We start from the raw sequence: 9704 nt of genomic DNA on the forward strand, positions 1-9704 counted from the left end.
GTTTACATGTCGATCTCAACCAGGAAAGATGCGTTCTCATCTGACAGCACTTCTTCTATGGTTTTAATGTATTTCCAGGACATTTTTATCTTTGGTCAAACCTGCAATGATGTCTCCTCTTCTTCCTTTAGTGTTTCAATCCTCAGTTCCTCCCCCATCTTGAACTCCTGCCTTTTCTTCTTCTTTTTCTTCTTTCTGATTCTTAATATCGTCATCTGTTTTTCTTTACATCAGTCAGCTTTCACATATTGAAGAGCTTCCCTTTCTATTAGTATAGTATTTCAGGATTCTACAGGCAACATAAACAGGTGTATGATGGTTCAGGGAGTAAACATTGAGTTTCTCTTAGCGGCACACAGTCCCTGACTCCACTTCCAGTAAAGAAAGCCTCAGGCAATGCAGTAACAGAGTCTTGATTAATATTTGATCAACATTGCATATTTTGACAATTTGATTGAGTTTTGTGAGCCTGGTGCCTTACACTAGATCGACTCAGTTGCATAAAAGAGAGGTTGAGTGGTGATTATGTAAATTCAGATATGGGAAGCTGTCGGTCATCTTGCCGTGCTGTATCCATCATGCACCACGTGGCCGGATCCACTGCTCACCATACAAAATTAATGGAATCCATTGAATTGACATGTGTCAATGGATCCAGTGTGTCTGCACCTTTACACAGTCATTACAGTAAGTAAGAATGATTACAGGAACAAGCAACTCTCATCATACATATAACCATGCAAGTGTTACAAAATAAAAATACAAGCCTACCCTTAAAGTGTTTGAGGAGCGTATATGACTTGCAACTTTCTTCTGGATATATCCTCATAATTGTACTGTTTGTATTTTGCAGTGGGAAGTCAAGACTGATACGGCTGCCACTCCTGTTGCTTTCCTCACTGATGATCACTGACAGCACTAATGGTGCGATCCACTTCAGCCATGAGAGCGTCTCTGTTCGTCTCTGTAGTTGAAGTGTAGGTGAAATTGCTGAGTGGTCTCCCCAGGTTGACTGATGCATTTGTAGGCCTACTGTTGTTCTGCTTAATGTATGAATTGCATTTTGACTATCCTAAGAAAGTCATTCACATGTTCACCTTTATGCAGAAAATACTAACGTGTCTTGATCATAGTAAACCACTGACTATGTGCCTACTGAGAATGGATCTGCTTCTGTCAGTCTTTTATTAATTAAGTTGCTTTTTTAACAAAGAGACATAATAGAATTTAAAGGAAAACTCCCGTGAGAACCTTCAGTATGTTTTGGTATCAAAGACCTTGTAAGGATGAAATGTTTGTAACTTGCTCCCACATTATGGGTTTTTTCTGTTACAGTGGATATTAGTAGTCCAATTTCCATAAAAACTTTGAAAAGCATGATCCACTTCTGAATTGTCTATATGCTCAGTATGTTTACTACAAACGTACAGTGGGTGAGGGATATTCAAAAGGTTTTTGCTGAGCATTGCTTTTTTATATTGTTCCATTATCTCATCTACCTCACCTAACAATTTGCACAGTCTGTGACTGTTTATTTTAAACAGTGCCAAAAAATGTACGGTATGTGCAACAAGAAGAAGTGGAATAATAAAGAGTGATAAGAACAAAGTGTGATTACATAGTAAGAAGACAAAAAGAAAGAGCGAAGATAACTTACTACCTTCACTTGTGTGGGGAAATGCAGTCATGCAGATTATTTTATGCATTTATCAATTTTATGTCAAATGATGACAAATTGTATACAGTACAGTCCACTCAGCACTCTGTGGGACTCACTTATTTATTTTTTTCATACTTGAAACCAAGTTATAGATTTATGCTGTAACTAAGTGTGGCTAAGACAAAACTCTGGGTTCACTTATTGCCCTGTGGAAAAAATAAAGAAAACTGTTGGAATTCATAGTTAGGTAAATTTTTTGAAGGTGAATAGAATAGAGGAAAATATACAAGAATAAAATATAATTTACAGAAAGAGAAAACCCAACATGTAATTTCAGGGGACTTCTGGATAAAATAGGACAGTTTTATGTAATCCTATTTTCTTGCATGTGCTGTATATTACGTGCTATTGTGTGTGTGTGTGTGTGTGTGTGTGTGTGTGTGTGTGTGTGTGTGTGTGTGTGTGTGTGTGTGTGTGTGTGTGTGTGTGTGTGTGTAACAAATAAAGCAGAGTTACCACGCAGAGCAGATCAAAACGTATCAGTTAGAAAAGAACCAATCAGTACAGGGTGACCTAAAATCAAAATGATTGGATAAGAAAAATGCAAAACAAAATTGGCAGGTCTCATCAGAGTAAAAATAAAGCAGAACCCCCCTCGCTACACACGCACACACATTTTTTCTGAGCTGCTGCTGTCATCTGTGGGTGTGCTGAATAGATGGAAATGGTTCATTACAGCCCTATTGGTATTGTGCTTTCTTTCAGGAGATGCTGGCCTCTGCAATTACTGTGTGTTGTTGAAAATGGAAATGTTGTATGTTTCACATTTCTCTCATATGTTACGAAATACAGGCACAATCAAACATGCATGCTTTCACACATTGATTAGAAAAAGGGCGAAGGGGTGAGTGAGCAGCATATGCGTGGCTGCTGATCTGTGATGATGTGTGCTCGTTGGAGGAGCTCTGAGATGCGTCTACATGCCTGCGAGCTGTTGTTAAATTGTAATGGTATAGCTGAGCCTTGTGTTTATGCGCATTATGTAAATGAAAGCTGGAACCTTGGGCCCATTTCACCAAATTTGCAACATGTGACTTGCAACATGAGATGAATTTTAAGATGTTTTACTAATCAAAAGAGGGACCATATGTTTAACCCATGCATGAACATCTGAGGCTGTAAGACTCATAAATGTATCTGCAATTTGTGAGTGACAATATTTTGTGAATCACGAGATCTGCTTGCAAATGTCTTTTGTGGAACAGACCTCAGGTACACAATAACTGATTACTAACTGGCTGTGGGGGAAGGGGGGGGGGGGTTGTGCATTTGCTGAAACCAGTAGTAAGAAATCTTTCAGTATTTCAGACTTTCTTACTGCATGATGAGGCAAACATAAGAGCACTCAGAGCAAAAGCAAATACATTAATTGAGGACAAAACAGATACAATTGTAACTGATACTAATTTCTCTCCAAACTGTAATTCATATGCCAGCAAAAAATCTTGACAAAACATTTAATTGCATGCTCAAGAATGAGGCACAAATATAAAACGATAGATTCATTTTCTTATAACTAATAAGTACGTTGCCAGAGTTGGAGGGGAAGTGTATTAGGGTGGGGAAGCCTAACAGCTTTTTTTTTTTTTTAAATAAACATGATCAGATATTATCCTGTAGACCAAAGAGAGAAGCAGGCCAGAGTGGATGACCACCACCCTGATAGCTTACCTCAACCAGTTCACTCAAATGTTTTATGTTTGAACTTTGTTTTCATCCCCAATACCTTTATTAAACACACACTGACTGCTGCAGTCATCAAACAAATCTTAAAAGGACCCAAACTGTTTTTTTCACAGTTGTGCCCATTTACTCCATATCACAAATATTTAACTGTTAACAGTTATACCTTAACATAGCTGTTTACTGTGCCACCAAAATAATATTACATAATTGAAATAAAACCAAAAAATAAAAAATCTCCAGTAATCTCTTAATAATAACATATGACTTTGTATGAGTCCTAAAGTCCTTTTAACATAATTCTGTATTTATTTTAGTTCAATGTAAAGTAAATAAATGCGATGTTTCCCGGATAATGCTCCTCTGACTTAACGACACACATTACACACTTACACATTTATATAACTCCTGATTTATTAAATCAGAGTTCTGCTGAGTTAAACATGCTGCCAAATTTACCAAAAGATCCCAGTAATATATAAAAAGTCTGTTTTTCTCAAGTAATAAAGACTATCAGTATCTGATAACCATTAATGACACTCAGCCATTATTCATGGTTTGGCATTGTGATTGTGCTATCTCTGTTGTCTTTCAGTGTATTTTGAAGTGTTTGTTAAAAAATCATTGTGTTTTACGATATGCCACCATGTGGTTGGACAGGTCTGGATAAGTTTAGGGCACAAAAACCACTTGGTTAGAGTCAGGGAATGATCAGGGTTTGGGTTAAGATGATCAGTTGCACGTCAAGAGAGAGCATTTTGGCCTTTGGAGCAGTGGACTTTTGTCTTATTTGGATTTATGGCCTTTTAGTCCAATGGGTTGTTTTTTGAACTATTTGAGCTTTGCAATAATGAGCTGTCGTACCAATGGCATGGCACCCACAGAAATAAGATCAGCCAGAAACCCAGTAACGGATGTCACAACAGTAACCCCTGTTTAGACTGAAACCACAGTGTGAGCAGCACATTTAGAAGAGCAGCAGCGACAGTGAGTGCTCCGTCTGTGTGTCTATGAAGGTGAAACTATATAGATGGGGCGCTCACTGTTGCTGCTGCTCTGAAAAATGTGCTGCTAGAAGTTTTCTCCCCTTTGAATACTATTCCCTCACATTACAATAGTGCTGTACCTTCACTTCTCAGATATCAACAGAATTAAATGCACCAGTGTTTTAACAAAAAGTTACATAGTGTTGCTTTAAGAGAGAGACTTCACCAGTTGTTTTTTAGGATGTTATAGGCATCATTTAAGACCTGTAGATCGTAATTAATATAATATAACCTTGTACATGTAGGGATCAGTTCTGTGTGAGACGGTATCACACAGCCATTGTAGTAAAGAATTTTGTAAAAAAAAAAAAAAAAAATCACTGTGGGCTGTGTGTGCGTGTGTGCACGTGTATTGTGATCAAGACAGACGGTCTGATCCTAGTGGAAAAAAACAGCTCACATGGTGTCTCCATGGAAACAGGCAAGAGGCGATGGATGTGTGTGCGTGTGTATGTATGTAATATGTGACCAAAAAAATAGAACGAGAGAAACCCCTGTTCTGTTCTGATCTATTTTATGCCTAAAAGCTCATGTAAATAAGTAGACAATAAGCACATTATAGAGAACATCTGCATCTGTGTGTGCCATTGTCATGATTAACTTCATTCATAGCTGTGTCAGTCCTGTGATGGACTGGAAGTACCTCTATGGTGCTTCTCTCTGCCTTCTGCACAATTCATGCTGGAAGAAGCCACAATCCCCATGGGAAAAGAACTAAACAGGTACCAACAGTTTGATTGATATCACTGACCTCTTGCACTTGCACTCTTTGGTCCTTGGCATTTTAAACAAGCCTGAAGGTACTACATTGAACTCAGGTTGGAGATATCAGCAAGACTTCTGCCAGCACCTTTCACTTTATGTAATAAATGAATTTAAATTCAAACCTGTGTCTCCTTGTAGAATCCAACACGTACCGATGTGTATGTTTTCGAGGGCAGCTTCTTACACATAGAGGTCAAGGAGGCTATTTGCTAGACATTAATGTGTGTGGGTTTTTTTACACATGGATGCATGTGCACATACGTAGATGCATTCTGTGTGTCAGAGCGTCAATACTGACACACTCAGATGTCACCGGTGCTTAATGATCCATGACACTGAATGTCAATTATACGCTTTTCAAGCTGGACATGATAAACACTCTGGCCTCTGGCTGTACCTTAAAGGATATAGCCGGTGATTTTCCAAGTTTTTCTTGTTGTCAATAAATAAATCACACATGCAGAGCCAAACCAACAATGAATTGATCCAACATATACAGTAAGTGTCGCTTGTATCCACAGTCTGATAAATCGTATTCCTCTGTGCTGTTGACTGCCTTTATTGTCCAAAAACTATTAGAGACACATCAGTAAGCCACATCATTGATATGTTCCTCCACCCTGAAGATTATGATCATGTTAATTTAGAAATGGTTCCAAAATCTTAAAAACAGTGATCACATTTCCAGTAGTTTTCAGAGCAGTTTTGTGTAAGGCTGTCCTGTTTACAGACTTTGTTAGCTTTCTGTGCCTCTTGATTTTGTACTGATGTTCTTTGAGAAATTAACAAACTAATAGAAAGTCAAGAGTTTGTACGTCGTACGTACTGTTGTACGTAGCACAAAACACTATCAAAGCACTGTAAATGCAACCATGTCGTCTGCTATACATGGAAGTATGCTCTGGAGACTGAAAAGGTGATTAGTTTTGAAGGTTATTATTCTTTGGAGCCACTTCTAAACAAACTAACGTGTCCATAAGCCCTGGGGTGAAGGAACATATCACCCAATGCAACAGTGTTTTTAATAGTTTTTGCACATGAATGAAGGTCTACAGAGGCACAGAGGAAGAAGATGTGTCAAGCTTTGGATACGCGCACAATAGGATTGATTCATCGTTGGTTTGGCTTTGCACATTATTGACAATAAGAAAAATAGAAATTCCTGTGATATTCCTGTGAGAACTTAAGATTTGCTTTAGTATACTGCGTCCATTGGTAATGGTTTTCCTGTGACTGTACAGTAGGTGCAGGGCTGCCATCCGAAAGGGTCAAGCTGCACTCTGTATGACCCTGCCCTCCAAACGCCAGCAGCATCTGAAGAAGGAACGTAGTCCATGCACAGAGAGACACAAAGCAATCAATTCTCAAATTAAGATCCCATCAATCCAGTGGAGTGTCTCCTCAATGAATGAATAAATCAGTCACCCACTCCATCAATTCAACACCTCTTGATTGCTTCCTGCAAGTCTGACAAAGCCTAAATCAATAAATCCTTGCGTCAAACAGAGCAATGTAACTCCCCAGTGAACATACTGGGGAAAAAAACCCATTCAACTCATGTGTCATTGTTTACCCACCAGCCCTGTTTACTGTAATGCCTAAAAACATTATATCTTCCGTACCTGAAGGAAAATGTAAAGCCAAAGTCTAATAGTACATTATTACAATATACTCAGATATACTGGACAGATCAATTCCTATTTCCAATTAGATACAGTTCTACTTCTGTAACTTTAGTTCCAGGATTTTGTGTTATGCACCCGAGACCATTAAACCTTACATACTGTTCAGGGTCAAATTTGACCCTTTTTTTTTTAAACATTTGAGAGCTGTAAAAAAGCCCATAAAACATTTATTTTAGCCAGACTTTTCTGAATGAGACCTATAGGATAAAAAATGGAAATAAAATACATCAGTTTTTACATTTTTATGCAGCTGATACACATTTTTATATATGTAAATGTACAAGTTTGACGTGTGTTTAATAAAATTTAAAAAAAAAAGAAGAAAAATCAGCATTCAAACATGTTGTTGTTTTCATCATATTCTATAAAATGTTCTCCTGGAGCATAAAATATTGATTGTGAATCCATAAGATTAATCAAATATGTATTAATGACTGATGAGGGAATTTATGAATGTGAATTGATGTAGAGACAAATTATGAGTCAGAATATGAACAGTCACTGCCATTACTCATTGTTCTTGTATTCTTGAGTGTAGACAGTCAATCGTCTTTGAATGGAGTCTCCAGCAGCTTCTTCTTTTTTTTTTTTTTTTTACCTCAGTGTGAGAAACGTGCACAGGCTCACTCTTCCAGATCCTTACCCTGGCACCCTGACCAACCAGTAATAACAAGAACATGATCCTCAACAGCTTCCCACCGACGAAAACTGACATTTGTGTTCATTGGAGCACCCAGCCGAGCCAGAAGTTCCGGTGCCGGGAATTGACCCGACCTGGGTGTCTACATTGGTCAACTGGCTTTAACTGTTGATTTTGTTGGGGGTTGGGGTTGGGGGGGGGGGGGGGGGGGGGGTGGCTGTTTCCCAGGAAATACTGGCCAAACATACAAAGAAAAATAGACAATTTGAGATAGAAAAGCTCACATCAAGCTTCACCTTTCTCATTTAAATCAAATTATTTACATCTTTCCCTCCCTCACTCTCTCTCTCTCTCTCTCTCTCTCTCTCTCTCTCAAACACACATTTTTGATGATTACTGGTAATGGACAAGCACATCATAAACAATCTTGCCAGTAATGTGGAAAATGTGTGTGTTTTGTTTTTGTGAACATACTGGATACTTGAATTTGTGTGTGTGTGTGTGTGTGTGTGTGTGTGTGTGTGTGTGTGTGTGTGTGTGTGTGTGTGTGTGTGTGTGTGTGTGTGTGTGTGTGTGTGTGTGTGTGTGTGTGTGTGTGTGGTGTGTGTGTGTGTGTGCAAATATTAACTACACTATGTGCTCACAAGCAGCCTTTTTATTACCAAGGTTTCCAGGAAGCAGTTCTTGAAAGTGGCTCAATATTTTCCTAGTACCAACTTATCAAGAGACAATGAGTAATGTGAGAGGCTTCGCTCATAGTGATGAATTATACAGAGAATTATCACCCTACTCTGCAGCTCCATTTGGCTTTACACCTTTATAGAGCATTTCAGCTCAACTTTACTGTTTTGGTTCTCATTGTGTTGTTTCCGGCCGAAGAAGGCAGCTGCTTCCAGTAAAAAAGGTGTAAAAATATGCTCAGACATGGTTAGCGACAAGTAGATATTTACCTCAAGAGTTGGTGGAGACCAAATACAGAGCAAATACAGAGTGACTATTAGACTTACATTTGCCACACAGCCAGAAACATGACTCCCTAATGTATGATAATGTTCACATGACATCATATGCTAACAAGCAGTCTAAGAAAGTAACTACGAACATTTATTGTGATAGGGAATTTTCCATATTTAGGGTCAAGCATGGACCTTGAGTTCACAGTAAAGGGAGAGAGACATACTGATTTTCTCCTTGAGACGGTGAAGGCAGCTGTCTGTTGTGTTTTGCGGAATGCAGGAGTCACTTTGATAACCGTAGCACAGCATTGCTGTGGCAGCCAAGGTCAGAAGACATGACTGTCTGACTCCCTAACCCCACAGATGGGTAACTGGGCTTTCTTGTTTGTAGAATAACAAACCAACAGGCTAATTCCTTTACTGTAGATGCATTGAGTTTGACCATTTATACAAATGGTCAAAATTTCACAAATTTGTGAAGGCTTGAAGACAACCCACGGAGGACAGTTTCTTCAGAATCATGGTGGCATCATGCATCAGATGGTTAATACTTTGATTATCCTTGATCAAGCTTCAATAAACACTTTCAGTGTAAGACATCCTGGGATCCTGGGCACTTTCTCCATTGCTGAGGTTAACCATTGACAAACAACGTCTCTATAACATATTGAACTCAAATACAATTTTGATGTGTAGTAGAGTGGAAGTATAAAATAGCATGAAAACCAAAATACTTGTGTAAAGTACAATAAGAAAATATTGTACTTTCTACTCCACTACATTTATCTGACAGCTTTAGTTACTTTTCAGATGAAGATTTGACACAATGGATAACATAACAAGCTTTTAAAATACAATACATTGTTAAAGATGAAACCAGTGTTTTCCAAACTTTTTGTCTTTTGACGTCTTACAAAAAGCTGTGTGTTGTCGGGGTCACATTTCAGATGTCTATGAGTTGTTAACAGTTCCACAAAATAGTGATTTTTCCCTCTAAACTTCTCACATAGTTAATTTCAATAAATGATCCAATATTTTCCCAAAAATCTAAGATGAGAGAAAACTCCAAAAACTGAAAAAATGTGTGCTTCAGAAGTTTTTTTTTCTTTTCTTTTCTCTCCCATTAATCATCTTAAACTAGCTCCACCTCCAGCAGCTACAACAGTAACATGCTGCTCTAACACTGATGCTTCAGTATTAATAATCTAA

Source organism: Scomber scombrus, chromosome 13 (assembly GCF_963691925.1).
Source record: "Scomber scombrus chromosome 13, fScoSco1.1, whole genome shotgun sequence".
Taxonomy (NCBI): domain Eukaryota; kingdom Metazoa; phylum Chordata; class Actinopteri; order Scombriformes; family Scombridae; genus Scomber; species Scomber scombrus.